Raw genomic sequence first — 15983 nt, 5'->3', positions numbered from 1 at the left:
TTCTAGAGTTTCAAATCCGTCAGTGTAAACATTCCATCTATTTTAGGCTAAAGGCAAACATAAATGTAAAATGGAGACTTAAACTACTAACAGAAAATGTCACTCTAGTGGCTTAAAGAAGTAGAAGTTTTCTTAATGAGTTATGTGAAAAAGAGTTACACTGGACTTTTCTAGTGGAACTATTCCTGTTCTCCTATAGAGGCTGGAACTTTATGTATATCACTTTGATTACCTTCTCTTTTGTTACATAATGAGTCTTCTATTCATCTCTAAGTCATTCTCACCGAGCTACATTCATCCATATCGCAAACCAGCATATTGTCCTCAACAGTATGTGCCCCTCTGTTTAGGAATTATTTGAAATGCTGTTTTGGGTGTTGGGAATTTTGTAAGGGACTGAGGAGTTAGGTGAGCAGATGACAGCAATAGCCATTGACAGCTGGGATATTACCATTAACGTGATTCCATTCTAGCACTAGTTCAACCATTGGTGGCCACCAGTGGCTCTTCTCAAGCTTGTGATGAATGTCCAGTAATAAATTTTCAAGTGAAGATGAGGCTTGCAATTCTGGACTCTACTGTCCCCCCGCCCCGACCTATGTATGGTGTCTTTCCTCAGCTCAGCTCTATATAAGAATGTTTGTGAAGTGGCCATGGTCTCAGAAAACTGGAGATTCTGTGACCTTCCACAGATCAGAGAATACTTAGGACCAGTTCACCCTGGCAACTTAACTCTCCCAGAATGATTTTAAGTGGTAGTGAGAGATGCTTAGCCTGGATGGAGAGGGATAGGGCCTAGGGAAAGTGACATTGCACAGGAGCAAGACGAAATAAGCACCCTCAAGAATTAGGTAGGACCTGTAGGTCAAGAACAGAAAGAACTTTTTGAGATTGGGGGTGAGGAGCAGTACATCTCATATATATTCTCAACTCAGGATTAACAAGTATAATTAAGTAAATAAATAAATGTGCAGGTTATATGTTTGCTATTCATTAAAATAAATACATAAAATAATAAAGCTTTTTCTTGTTTTCTATGACAGCAGAGCCTTTTGGAACTGGAGACAATCTTGAAGACTGTGAGTAAACACAGAGCATGGAGATAATCATTCCATTTGTTGAAGCTTTTTTTTTTTTTAATATGCTAGGCCCCATGCGATACACTATTTGCAGCAGCTTGCTTAATAATCAAAACCTGTGTTGGTAGATATTTCAAGTGATTTGTTTTAAGTCCTATAGCTAATATGCTCAGTCTGGCATGATACCCATGTCTGGCTTATGCCAGACTACGTGCCCTGAATCAGTATATTGTGCTTCTTATAACAGTAAGATAGTTGTGCCAGCATGAAAAAAAAATATTCTGAGCTTCTGAGATACTTTGGGGCTTAAGGTAGTGAGGCCCAAGGGAACTGTGCTTCATCAGCTGCTGAGGCTGTCTTCTTGAATCCCTCACTCTCTTAATTTTGCCTGTACACTCAGACCATACCTTCTCAGCCAGTGACCCTAGATTTGTCCTCATCTTTTAGTCTTTAAAATTCACTCTCCCTCAGATTTTCTTCCTAGGCACCTTATAAGAGTAAGTCTCAGTCTTTAATAAACCATTGCCTTCAGAGTGTGATTGATTATAAGGTAGCACTAAGACTCCATTTTAGTAGAGTATGGCTTTGATCAAAGGACTGAATTTAGTGGGAGAATGTCAGTCAGTGTGTAGGCTAGCAAGATATTTTAGAGATTCTTCTTTGTTTCTGCTTTGCCCATGCTCTGTTTGGGCATTCACCATGATTCTGTAATGCATATTTCATATGCAACAGAGAGATAGGTATTGGTTCAATTCATACCTTTGAGGTGAAGCATTTTCATATATCCAAGCACGAGCACACTGACTAGTGGGAATTAGCTGGCAGGCGAGCTACAAAGGATAGAGATATCCAGGATGGGTTGTAGGGATTGGGGAGAGCACTTTACTCTGATCTCTACTGCCCCACATACTTCTTTACTCATGTTACACACTGAGTCCAGAAGACCCACTAACTTTACCTTAAGAGGCCAAGGGGAAGTGAACTAATGGTAAAGCTGAACAAAAGCCAGTTAAAATCCAAAACGCATAAAACTTTCCATTACGATGGCCACAAAGCCTATTTACCCTCTCCAATGGACCCTGTACTGAACAATTAGCCCTATTTTTCTCTTTTCATGCTTATGGGGAGCCAGGTACTATTATTATGTCTCAAAAAGTTTAGTAACTTCCCCAAGGATATGCAGCTAGTAAACTACAGAGAAACTGTCCAGCATTGGACCAACCAAGGATGACCACAGAACACCTTCTCAAGCAGGTGATAAGGGTCAAGTACTGAATTTTTATGAAAATTCAAATGAGCCATGTTCCATTTCTTGTGTGACAATGTTCAGAGCTGTGTGGATATGCTCTCCAGTGAAATAGTGAAAATTATTTTAAGAAACAAACATTTCATTTCTGGAAATTTTCTTAAGGGCATACAACAAATGAATACACATTTAGCCAAGAAAAACTAACACTCAATAAAAACAGCAAGAGTCTGTAGCATTTGAAACATAATCCTTTCCCTTCTTCCTTCCAGCCTGTGTGATGTAAACTCCACTGCGTGTAGGTACAGCCAAAAACACAGGAATCATTCTGCCCCAGCTCCCATTCAGAGGGATATGGCATCTTCCCACTATAGGCAGGACATTAGCATTCCTCATCCTGGGGGCTTCCTTCTGCCCATCCTCTAGTCATGGAACAGAGGCTCTAGCTGAGGTGCAGCATATTGACAATATTAGAGCCCCAATCACCTTTCCCCTGGCTTGTAAGGTAGAGATTCCATACCAGGAGAGGCAAGACCAGAAGATCCAAGGCTCCTGCCCTCTCCCACCCTCAGTAGGCACCCAGCATCTGAAGTAGGGATGTCACTCAGAGGTATACCACAGTTTCTGTCCACAGTTCCAAAGCTTTGATTCAGAGACTAGAGAAGAAAGAATAAAAAAACGAACAAAGCTTCAGAAAAACGTGGAACAATATTAAACACACCAGTGTACTCCAACAGGAATGCTAGAAAAAGAGTAGACAGAGGGGCAGAACTTTTTTTTAAATGGCTGACAACTTCTCAACTATAACAAGCATTAAACTATATATCCAAGAATCTCAGTAAACTGTGAGTAGGATAAACACAAAGAGATCCATAAAGAGACACATTATAGTAGCAATGCTGAAAGCCAAAGGCAAGGAGAACATCTATAAAGCAGCAAGAGGAAAACAATTTGTGTACTTACAGAGGAACCCCAATAAGAATAACAGCTAACTTCTCATCAGAAAAAATGGAGGCCAGAATGCAGTGAATAACTTATTCAAAGTGTTGAAAGAAAAAAAAAATCTGTCATCCAAGAATCTTATATCCAGCAAAGCTATCTTTCAAGAATGAAGGTAAAATAAAGGCATCCCCACATTAAAAAAAGAAAAAAAAAACTATGAAAATTTGATGCTACCAGACATGCTTTACTGAAATACCAAAGGGAGTTCTTCAAGCTGAAAGCAATTGACTTTAGATGGTAATTCAAATCCACAGGAGAAACAAAGAGCACAGTTAAACATAATTATATAATTATAAAATATAGTATAAATGCATATTCTCCTCTTAACTGACTTAAAAAGAAATTATAGAAAAAATATGGATATAATTGTATGGTTGGACCTATAACATATAGAAATGTGGTATATTTGCCAAATAACAAAACAAGGAGGTAGATGGGACAAAGTTCAATTTGGCTAAGATGATGACGCCAGAAGGTAAATAGAATCCCTTGGAAACAATGAAGCAAACCAAAAATGGTAAATCCGGTTAATATAACAAAGGCTAAAAATATATACTTACTCTCATTTTCTTCTCAGCTTTAAAAAAATACATAAAATTACATGAAGTAATAATTATAGCAATGTAATTTTGGGTTTCTAACATACCTAGATATAATATGTATAACATTAGTACCACCAACAAGAGGGAAATTGTACAGTGCTATATAGAAGTAACATTACTGTATTTCACTGCAATTAATATAGTATAAATATCAAGCATATTTTTGTTTATTTGTTTTGTTTTTGAGTTGGAGGCTTGCACTGTTGCCCAGGCTGGACTGCAGTGGTGCAATCTTGGCTCATTGCAACCTCTGCCTCCCCTCCCAGGCTCAGACGATGCTCCTGCATCAGCCTCCTGAGCAATTGGGATTACAGGCACATGCCACCATGTTCAGTTAATTTTTTGTGTTTTTAGTAGAGACAGGGTTTCACCATGTTGGCCAGGCTGGTCTAGAATTCCTGACCTCAAGTGATCCACCCGCCTTGGCCTCCCAGAGTATTGGGATTACAGGCATAAACCACCATGCCTGGCCTGAGGCAGATTTTGATAAGTTAAAATGTATATAATAAACCCTAGAACAAAAACAAAGGAAATGCCTGAAAAATATAGAGAAAAAATAATTAATTAAGTTAAAACATTAATTAGACAATATTCACTTAATGCAAAAGAAAATGGTCAGGAAGGAATGGAAGAACAAATGACATGAAACATACAGAAAACAGAATGTAAAATGGCAGGTACAAACCTAAGTATATCAATAATAACATTAAATGTTAATGGATTAAACAATGTAATAAAAAGTACAGATTGTCAGACTTCATTTTAAAAAAACCCAACCATATCCTGTCTATAAGAGACATACTTCAAAGATACAAATAGGTTTAAAGTTAAAGCATGGAAACATATATTATGCAAATAACCATAAGAAAGCTTTACTGGCTATTACTAACATCAGATAAAATAGAGTTTAAAACATTAAAATGTTAGTAGAGATAAAGCTGGGCATTTTATAATCATAAAAAGTTCAGTACATCAGGAAAATATAGCAATTATATACATTGACACATCCAACAAGACAGCCCCCAAATACATGAAGTGAATGCTGACAAAAATAAAGGGAGAAATAGACAATTAGACAAAGATTCGTGTCAGTGCTTAATGCAAAATACATTCACCTCATCCCGATTTCCCAAATGGTCTCCTCCAATTACAGTATCAATTCAAATGTTAAAAACTCATCTAACTTTCATCAACTAAAAATCCCAAATCTCATCATCTAAACCAGATATGGGTGAGACTCTGGGGATGATCCATTTTGGGGCAAAATTTCTTTCCACGTGTGACCCTGTGAAACTTCCCAATGGCTTCCAAAATACATTGGTGGGACAAACCTAAGAAAGCATTTAAAGACATTCCCACTTAAAAAGGGAGAGAATGAAAGGAAAAAAGAAGTACCATTTCCAAGCAATTTCAAAATCCAACCAAACTCCATTTGATGTCCATCAGTGACAGACTGGATTAAGAAAATGTGGCACATATACACCATGGAATACTATGCAGCCATAAAAAAGGATGAGTTTGTGTCCTTTGTAGGGACATGGATGCAGCTGGAAACCATCATTCTAAGCAAACTATCGCAAGAACAGAAAACCAAATACCGCATGTTCTCACTCATAGGTGGGAATTGAACAATGAGATCACTTGGACACAGGAAGGGGAACATCACACACTGGGTCCTATTGTGGGGAGGGGAGGGGAGGGATATCATTAGGAGATATACCTAATGTAAATGACGAGTTTATGGGTGCAGCGCACCAACATGGCACATGTATACATATGTAACAAACCTGCACGTTGTGCATATGTACCCTAGAACTTAAAGTATAATTTATTAAAAAAACCTCCATTTGATCTGAAAGCTTGAGAATAATCCTTTATGACTGATGTTCCACAACCTGGGCTCTTGGTTCTGCATTCTGAGCTTGTGGCTCTGCCCTCAGGATCATCCTCCATTTGTCATAGAAAATATGTATATATGTGTTTGCAGGTTAGTAGTAGTTTTTTCAGTCTGTTTTCTACCTGTAGAATTTTGAAAGTACAATAGCCTTTTTTCATTTCCTCTCTTTTCTGTCATTTTCTGTATAAGCTGACAGTGTTCCTGTCAGCATAAAATTCTCAAAAATCTTGTAGGTCTTCCATGTATGTCATGGAGATTCACTTCATTAGACAAGAGGCTCTTCCACAGGTCTTTCCTGGATAATGCCATATCTATTCCTGGCTTCTGCTCAGATGGCTGAGAGGATTCATGAGGCAAACACGTAATCTCTTCTAAGAGCCCACTATGTGACAGAATAACTTGATCCTTCTGATATACTAGTAAGAGGTTGCTCAGTCACACGCTTGACTTTCTTTCCAGAGCATGATTTTCTGACAGTGAATCTTCTAATTTTTGCATCTTTGAAATTTGGATAGGCTGAGAAATTCTCAAATCATCATGTCCTTGTTCCCATTTGCTCAATAGTTTTTGCATCAATCTTTCTAATTCCTCTCACATTTGACTATAATCAGCTAGGAGAAACACGTCTGCACCTTCAACGCTTTGCTTGGAAATTTCCTCAGCTAAATATCCAAGCTTACTGTTTACAAGTTCTGCTTCTCACATGACTGCAGGACACAAATCAGCTAAACTTTTTGCCACTATATAACAAGGATCCCCCTTCCTCCAGTTTCCAGTAACAAGGTGTTTATTTCAGAGAGAGAGAGAGAGAAATTGATTGATTTTAAAGAATTGGCTCAAGGAGTTGTGGGTACTAGCAAGTCTGAAATCTATAGGGTAGGTTGGCAAGCTAGAAACGTAAGCAGGAGTTGATACTGCAGCCTTGAAGTAGTATATCTTCTTTTTCAAGAAACCTGTTTTTGATCTTAAGACCTTTTAACTAATTGGATAAAACCCACACATATGATGGAAGGTAATCTGTTTTATTTAAAGTCAACTGATTGAAGATATTAACCACATCTACAAAACACCTTCATAAGAACCCCTAGATTAGTGTTTTATCATAACTGAGTACAATAGCCTAGCCAAGTTGACACATAAAACTAGCCATCACCAGCATCTTCTTCCATTCTATTTTGAAGTACTCAAAAATTATGCTTAAAAAATGACAATTGAAAAATTAATTCGTGAAGAACATAACTATCCTCAGACTCCTGATATACTGGAGAAAGGACAACTATTTTCAAGGCCAATGTTCATGTTCTGTAAGACTGTCAGTACAAAAGTTACTGATTCTTTCCATGTGACAAAGTCATTATACATGATGATCAGGCTTACAGACATGTATGCACTGCAACATAAATGTTATACATGTGCAATTAACATTAAAAGAAAATTGCACCATGACAGCACTTGCAAAGTTCCAGGTATGCTAAGTGTGGTCTAGAAGTGGGGACTGGGTACAGCTGAAGCACAGAGCCCAGGCCAGGGACTCCTCTTGTCCAGACCCATGTGAAATTGCTCACAAAGTTTAAGTATAGTACTCATTAAAGTCATCATACAGACTTTCTGCTATACCTGCAGAAACATCCATGAGGCTGGTGCCCATGTCATTGTCTGTAGGATCCTATAATATGGCCTTGGATGTGCAAAAGTATTTTAAAATATGGTAGCCTAGCCCAGGTGCATGTAGGAAGGAAGTCTGTAGACTTGATCAAGTGGTTGATGATCAAGATCCTTGTGGAAAGAGAATCTCCCCAGACTTGGTTGTGCTAGCCTTGGGCATGATAGGCCAGCTCTACTATATTGCTTCTTTCCTCACACTCCATTTTCCTCTCCCTTGGTAGTTTCTGTTTGGTCTGGCTTTATATTGGAATGGGCTCGCCCTGAGATATTCCTCTCTCCTTTTCCCATGTCTGGATAAGACTTAGTAAAAGTCCAAGCCAGAGGAGGACTCTGCTGTTTGTGAGAGTGTCTAAACTGCAGTGGCTTTTGTATAAGTCATTCTTTCATCTATGGGGGTGGCCCTGCCAAGGGTATTTGGGAAGTGTCAGTAATTTATAACATGTTCTGACCTTTGGAATACACTTCTGTTTGTTGTCTCTGTGTGTTAAAAAATAAATAAGCAGACTAAAATAAATGCATTTTTACCAGATTTTAAAATGGTGACTTTGGCTCTTGGGAGTATCTTCTTATTTTTTTAGAAATTTTAATGTAATTTAAATAGCAATTATTGGGGATTTAGTCATAATGAATAAGAGAAGAAGCCCTAAAATAAATTCTGACTAGTTAGCTCTATTGGTTAGAAAGGTCTGATGTTCCTTTTCTTATTAGACATATAGAAATATTTTAAAATTTTAAAAACTGTCTTTGAGCATCTAACATGTATACACAGTACTTTTAGGAGACATAAAGATGAATAAGAGAAACTTCCTTTTAAATTTAGTTCAAGGCCAGGTGTGGTGGCTCATGCCTGTAATCCTAGCACGTTGGGAAACTGATGGATTGCCTGAGTCCAGGAGTTCAAGACCAGTCTGAATAATATAGTGAGACCCTGTCTCTAAGAAACATAAAAAAACTTAGCCAGGCATTGTGGCATGTGCCTGTAGTTCCAGCTACTCGGGAGGCTGAGTTGGGAGGATGGCTTGAGCCTGGGAGGCAGAGGTTGCAGTGAGCCAAGATCATGCCTCTGCACTGCAGCCTGGGCGACAAAGTGAGACCCTGTCTCTAAAATAGTAATAATAATAATTAATAATAAAAAATAAAATAAAAATAAATTTAACTCGAAAAAGAATAGGATAAAAGATCAGTAATAATGTCTAATGATGTTATACTCTTCTTCTATTTTAACTAAAGTTTTTATAATTTTTCTTCTTTCTTTTAAATAATTCAAGTTAGATAGTTAAAATAGTGCTAATTGAAAAATGCTAAGTTGGAGCCATTGCTCTCTCATCTACACCACCAAATGGTAAATGTAGCAGGGAAAATGAGACTCAAATGCAGAGATCTGGGTGGTTCCAGATCACAGAATAGGGAATCATAATAACTTAAAAACTAATATTACCCTTTGAAATTAGAATCCCTAAGTGTGGGTCAATTATTCTGGCCAATGGAGATGAAGGTAAGAGAAGAAACATGGTTTTCAAGAATTTTATAATTATAAAATAGAAAAGTATTAAGATGAATAATAAATCCATTTATAATATTTCTGTTTTATTTTTTTAAAGAAAATTTTAGTGTGGCCGGGAGCAGTGGCTCACACATGTAATCCCAGAACTTTGGGAGTCCAAAGTGGGCGGATTGCTTAAGTTCAGGAGTTCAGACCAGCCTGGCCAACGTGGTGAAATCCCGTCTCTAACAAAAATACAACAAATTAGCCGGGCATGGTAGCCCATGCCTGGTGTCCCAGCTACTCAGGAGGATGAGGTGGGAGGATCACCTGAGTCCAGGAGGCGGAGGTTGCAGTGAGCTGAGATCACGCCACTGCACTCCAGCCTGGGGAACAAAATGAGACCCTGTCTCAAAAAAAAAAAAAAAAAAAAAAGAGAGAGAGAGAAAAGAAAAAAGAAAAAAAGTTACTGAGATATCATTCAATCGAAAGAGTCAAGATAAAAATTTGGTGACAGAGTGAGTCCATCTCAGAGAGTACCATGTTGTAAGCTTATAATAAGCACTGACCTGTCAATGGCAGCATTTTTTAGATTATTTGGTAAACACTGTATCCAAGATGCTTGTTGGGCTCTTGAATGCTATCTTGAGATTTCCAAGGAGTATTTGGACAATCCTGGGGTTGCTTAAACATTTACACGAGGATTTAATTTTAGTGACTATACTTGTTCATTTCTAGAAATTCTATTTGGTTCCTCATCAAATTTTATGGTCTATTATTTTATAGTTTCCTTCAGGTTGTTCTAATATCCCAGATTCTTGGGTTGCCAATCACTGTTGAAATTTCTGATTTCTGCCGGGCGCGGTGGCTCAAGCCTGTAATCCCAGCACTTTGGGAGGCCGAGACGGGCGGATCACGAGGTCAGGAGATCGAGACTATCCTGGCTAACACGGTGAAACCCCGTCTCTACCAAAAAATACAAAAAAAAAATTAGCCGGGTGAGGTGGCGGGCGCCTGTAGTCCCAGCTACTCGGGAGGCTGAGGCAGGAGAATGGCGTAAACCCGGGAGGCGGAGCTTGCAGTGAGCTGAGATCTGACCACTGCACTCCAGCCTGGGCGAGAGCGAGACTCCGTCTCAAAAAAAAAAAAAAAAAAAAAAAAGGAAGTTCTGATTTCTTTATGGTGATTTATAGAGGATATCACTTGAAATTTTTAAACTCTGAACTCATTTTTAGTGTTTTTGTGCTTCTTTCCTCTGGGATTTTTGCATGATCTACATTTTGGTAGTGTACTCCAGAGAAGTTTCACACTTGCCTACACTGAGGCCCTAAGGGTTTTTAGACAAGTTTTCACTTTAACTTTGAAATCTTGTGTCTCGACAAATGTAGTGTACATTCAGACCCTACTCTCAAGCAGGTCTGGAGTTTTCCCATCCAAGGCAGCTCCTCTGCTGCTTCCCAAGCCAGTGGTCAGAGGGTTTTTTCTGCAATTTGGATTGCACTTTCAGTCTCCAGGCATTGTGCAGACACTCAATTCTAACTCCATGCCTCCCTCATCCAATCTAAAATCTTGTTCTTTTCCCTGGGCGAGACTTTAGCATCTGACCCTCTTTCTCCTTGGATTATACCTGGATCTAATGTCTTGAGTTTACTTGCATTGGCTCTGATTTCTCTATTTCAGATTTCCCTTTCTTTTGAGATTAGCTATGCCTTAACTTAAAAAATATTTTATTGGCCATTTTAGGAGTTTCTAGAATGCAAGAAGTAGGCCAGTCAGCATCAGCTGAGTCATCCATGTCACTAGAAGTCAAATAAATCAATATTGAAGTAAGCACACAAAACCTAGTATTCTCTTAATTCACTTTCAGCACAGAAAGGTGTAAAGTTGCTGCATTTGTTTGAGCAACAGGGCACTGAAATCAGGATTCATTTTTAGAGATGTTAGTCAACCAACTGATATTGTTCATTACAAACTAAACAGGTTGTTCCAGTATCCTAGATTCTTGGGTTGCTAATCATCATTTGTTGAAGTTTCTGACTTCTTATGGTGATTTATTTAGTTTTCTGTGCTTTTGATGATTTGTTCCTCTTATCACTTGAAATTTTAAAATCTGAGCTCATTTTTAGTGCTTTTATTCCTTCCTCTGGGATTCTTGCATGATCTACATTTTGGGAGAGTCCTTCAGAGGTTTCACGTTTGTGATAGGAATAGAAATTAGGTTTCATTTCAACACCATGTTAGTCAGGGTTCTCCAGAGAAACAGAGCTAATAGTATAGAGAGATATAAAAATATAAAGATAGATAGATAGATAGACAGATAAGAAAGAAAGGATTTGTTAGGGGAATTAGTTCACATGATTATGGAAGCTAAAAGGCCATCTGTGAGCTGGAGAACCAGGAAAGCTGGTAGCATAGCTTAGTTCAAGTCTGAATGCCTGAGAATCTGAGGGACTGCTCATGCAAGTCTAGGAGTCTCAAAGCCAGAGAACCCAGAGTTCTGATGTCCAGGGGCAGGGGAAGACGGGGGTCCTAGCTCTAGAAGAGAAAGAGTGAATTTGTCTTTCCTCTGCTTTTTTGTTCTATTTGGGCCCTCAACTGAACAGATGGTGCCTGCCCACAGCACTAGAAGAGAAAGAGTGAATTTGTCTTTCCTCTGCCTTTTTGTTCCACCTGGACCCTCAACTGAACAGATGGTGCCTGCCCACATTGGGTGAGAGTGGATCTTCATTTCTCAGTCTACTGATGCAAATGCCAATCTCTTTTGGAAACACCTTCACAGACATATTCAGAAATAATGCTTTATTAGCTATATGGGTATTCCTTAATCCAGTCAAATTGACACCTAAAATTAACCATCACAAACACCAACTGATATATGGGAGGACAATTCAATTGTGATGCTAACCACTCAGAGTTAGTGTTAGACTTCACAAGTAAAAGACATGGTCCCCAACAATACTGCCTCCACTTTAGACACGTGCCACATGTTGAGTGCCCAAGACACTCACACTTTTGACCAATTGACTATAATTCTGGGCATTTCCCTTAACCCTCCTCATGTTTGATAAATTGCAATAATGACACATGGAACTCAAGGGAGTGCTACACTTAGTTATGATTAGTTTTATTATGAAGATGCAAATCTGGAACAGCCAAATGAAGAGATACAGAGGGTGAGGTCTAGGAGGAGCCCAAATGCAGAGCTATCAAATCTTTTTCCTGTGGAATCAGGGTACATTGCCCTCCTGACACACTGATGTGTTTATTAACCAGAAAGCTCCACTGAACTTCAGTGTCCAGAGTTTTTGTTGTGGTTTTATTATTTATGAATAATTGATTTAATCATTGACCCCATGATTGAACACAATCTTCAGCCTTCCTTCTTTCCCTGGAAGTCAGAAGATTGGACTTATATCACATGGCTCAAAGCCCAAATCCCCTAATCATTTGGTTAGTCTTCCTGAAATGATCAGTTCTCATCCTGAAGTTATTTAAGTGTTTAACATGAGTCACCTCATTAGCATGAACTGTCAGATGTGATAGCTTATGGGGCTCATGAATAACAAAAGTACTCCTATTATTTGGGAAATTCCAAGGATTTTTTTTTTTTTTTCTTGAGACGGAGTCTTGCTCTTGCTGCCCAGGCTGGAGTGCAATGATGCGATCTTGGCTCACTGCAACCTCTGCCTCCCGGGTTCAAGAGATTCTCCTTCCTCAGCCTCCCAAGTAGTTGGGATTACAGGTGCCTGTCACCACGCCTGGTTAATTTTTTGTATTTTTTCTTTTTTTAGTAGAGACAGGGTTTCACCATGATGGCCAGTCTCCAGGCTGGTCTCAAACTCCTGACTTCAGGTGACCCACTCGCCCCAGCCTCCCAAAGTGCTGGGATTACAGGCGTGAGCCACTGCACCTGGCCATTCCAAAGATTTAGACTCTAGCAGAAACCAGTGACAAAGAAGAGTCAAATTCTATTACACAACAGGTTTAATATAGTATTCCCAAATTAAAGTAAGATGGTATTAGAATTTAGTATTATTTACATATTGAATTTTTTAAAGGAGATAAACTTATGTCTAAATTCATTTTTTTTTCATGATACAGGCTGGTGAAGCCACTTGCTCTTCCTCTCACATATATCAGAACAATTCAGCCTTTAATTTATTTTCAGAGAAAAATATAATACCCAAAGTTATTACAAAAATAACTTTCATTTCTTGAATTAAACATTCAGTGCTGAAGAAGGGAAAGGTGTCACATAGTGAACTTCTCCTTTTATAAGAGTACTTATTCTTCCTCTTCATGTAAGGAAGTTTATTATTTAAGCCCTATTATTTGTTAGAAAATATTTGAACTTCATGGACCCCTTCTTACCATGTTAATTCTTACTTTACAGTTGATGGGATAACTACCCATATCTTTAAAAATAATTATTTAATACTTTGCCATAACTTTTTATAATATACTTGGCAACAGTACATCACAGTTTAAATTATTTTAGCTCTGTGTTTTACAATTTAAGGGAATTTTTTGCTGATATTACCGGTCTAAAGTTTTTAGTTTCACCCATTGATTTTTCTAGATAAACTTTATGTTTTTCCCTAGATTATTGTCTTGTCCCCTTGATTTGTTTTTAAATCAGAATTATATTCAGCTGACAAATGTATTTGGAAAGAACTGGCACCTTTTCATGTTCAATACTGTAGTTATATAAAGCCTCTCAATTGATTACATTTTCATGTTTTAATCACTTTTGTAAGTTTCTGTATTTTAGATCTCAAGCATTTTCAGTTGAGATAACTTTAGCTAATGTTATAGCTTTGCGGCTACAAAAATGGAGATCTTGTACTGTTACATTTTCTAATTCATTCTTATGGGTAGTTAGGACTGCTAGTGGTGTATAGATGGGCATACCTCAGGGATCACCACAGTGAAGCTAATATTGCAATAAAGTGAGTCATATGAATTTTTCGGTTTTCCAGTGAATACAAAAATCATGTTTGATAGCAACATGGAATCAACCTAAATACACATCAGTGGTTGACTGGATAAAGAAAACATGGTACATATACAAGACAGAGTACTATGCACCCGTAAAAGAGGAATGAGATCGTGTCTTTTGCAGGAACATGGGTGGAGCTGGGGGCCATTATCCTTAGCAAACTAATGCAGTAACAGAAAACCAAACAGCACATGTTCTCACTTACAAGTGAAAGCTAAATGGTGAGAACATATGGGCACAAAGAGTGGAACAACACACACTGGGGCCTACTTGAGGATGGAGGGTGGGAGGAGGGAGAGGATCAGAAAAAAATAACTATTTGGTACTAGGCTTAGTACCTAGGTGATGAAATAATCTGTACAACAATCTCCCATGACATGAGTTTACCTATATAACAAACCTGCACGTGTAACCCTGAACCTAAAGTGAAAGTTTTAAAAAATGTTGGAAATCCTAACCAGAGCAATCAGGCAAGAGAAAGAAATAGAAGGCATCGAAATAGGAAAAGAAGTAAAACTATCTGTCTTCACTTACAATATGATTCTATACCTGGAAAACCCTAAAGACTTCACCAAAGGCTTCTGGAACTGATAGATGACTTAAGTAAAGTTTCTGGATACAAAATCAATGTACAAAAATCAGTAACATTTTTATTCACCAATAACATTCCAGCTGAGAGCCAAATCAAGAACAATCGCATTTACAATAGCCACACACACAAAAATAAAATACCTAGGAATACATTTAGCCAATGAGGGGAAAGATCTCTGCAAGGTGAACTACAGAACACTGCTGAAAGAAATTACAGATGACACAAACAAATGGAAAAACATTACATGTTCATGGATTGGAAGAATCAGTATTGTTTTAATGGTCATATTGCCCAAAGTAATCTACAGATTCAATGCTATTCCTATCAAACTACCAACATCATTTTCACAGAAGTAGAAAATGCTATTCTAAAAGTCATATATAACCGAAAATGAGCCTGAATAGCCAAAGCAATCCTAAGCAAAAAGAATAAAGCTGGAAGCATCACATTACCCAACTTCAATCTATGCCACAAGGCTACGGTAACCAAAACAGTGTGGTAGTGGTACAAAACAGATGTATGAACCAATGTAACAGAACAGAGAGCCCAGGCCAGGCATGGTGGCTCATGCCTGTAATCCTAGCACTTTGGGAGGCCAAGGTGGGTGGATTACTTGAGGTCAGCAGAGCAGCCTGGGCAACATGGTGAAACCCCGTCTCTACTAAAAATAAAAAATGCCCAGTCCATTATGCCCAAATCCCACTTGGCCATAATGAATGATCTTTTTATGCGTTCTTGAATTTGATTTGCTAGTATTTTGTTGAGGATTTTTACATCAATGTTCATCAGGGATATTGGCCTGTAGTTTTCTTTTTCTGATGTGTCTTTGGTTTTGGTATCAGGGTAATACCAGCTTTGTAGAATTAGTTTGGAAGTATTCGCTCCTCCACCACTATTTTTTGAAATAGTTTGAGTGGGATTAGTATGAGTTCTTCTTTAAATATTTGGTAAAATTCAGCAGTAAAGTCATCAGGTCCCAGGCTTTTTGTTGCTAGGAAACCTTTTATTATGGCTTTGATCTCATTGTTGTTATTGGTCTGTTTATATTTTGAAGTTCTTCGTGGTCAGTATTGGTAAGTTGCACATATCTAGAACTTTATCTATTTCTTCTAGGTTTTCCAATTTATTGGCATGTAATTGCTCATAGTAGTCACTAATGAATTTCTGTGGCATCAGTTGTAATGTCTCCTTTTTCACATCTGATTTTATTTATTTATTTGGGCCATTTCTTTTTTTTTTTTTTTTTTCCAGTCTGGCTAAAGGTTTGTCAATTATGTTTATCTTTTTAAGAAACCCAAGTTTTCATTTCATTGATCGTTTGTATTTTTTGGTCTCAATTTCATTTATTTCAGCTCTGATCTGTATTGTATTTCTTCTAATAATTTTGAGTTTGATTTGTTCTTGTTTTTCTAGTTCTT

Source organism: Macaca nemestrina, chromosome X, assembly GCF_043159975.1.
Source record: "Macaca nemestrina isolate mMacNem1 chromosome X, mMacNem.hap1, whole genome shotgun sequence".
In the NCBI taxonomy this organism is placed as follows: Eukaryota; Metazoa; Chordata; class Mammalia; order Primates; family Cercopithecidae; genus Macaca; species Macaca nemestrina.
This window is presented reverse-complemented; position numbering follows the sequence as displayed.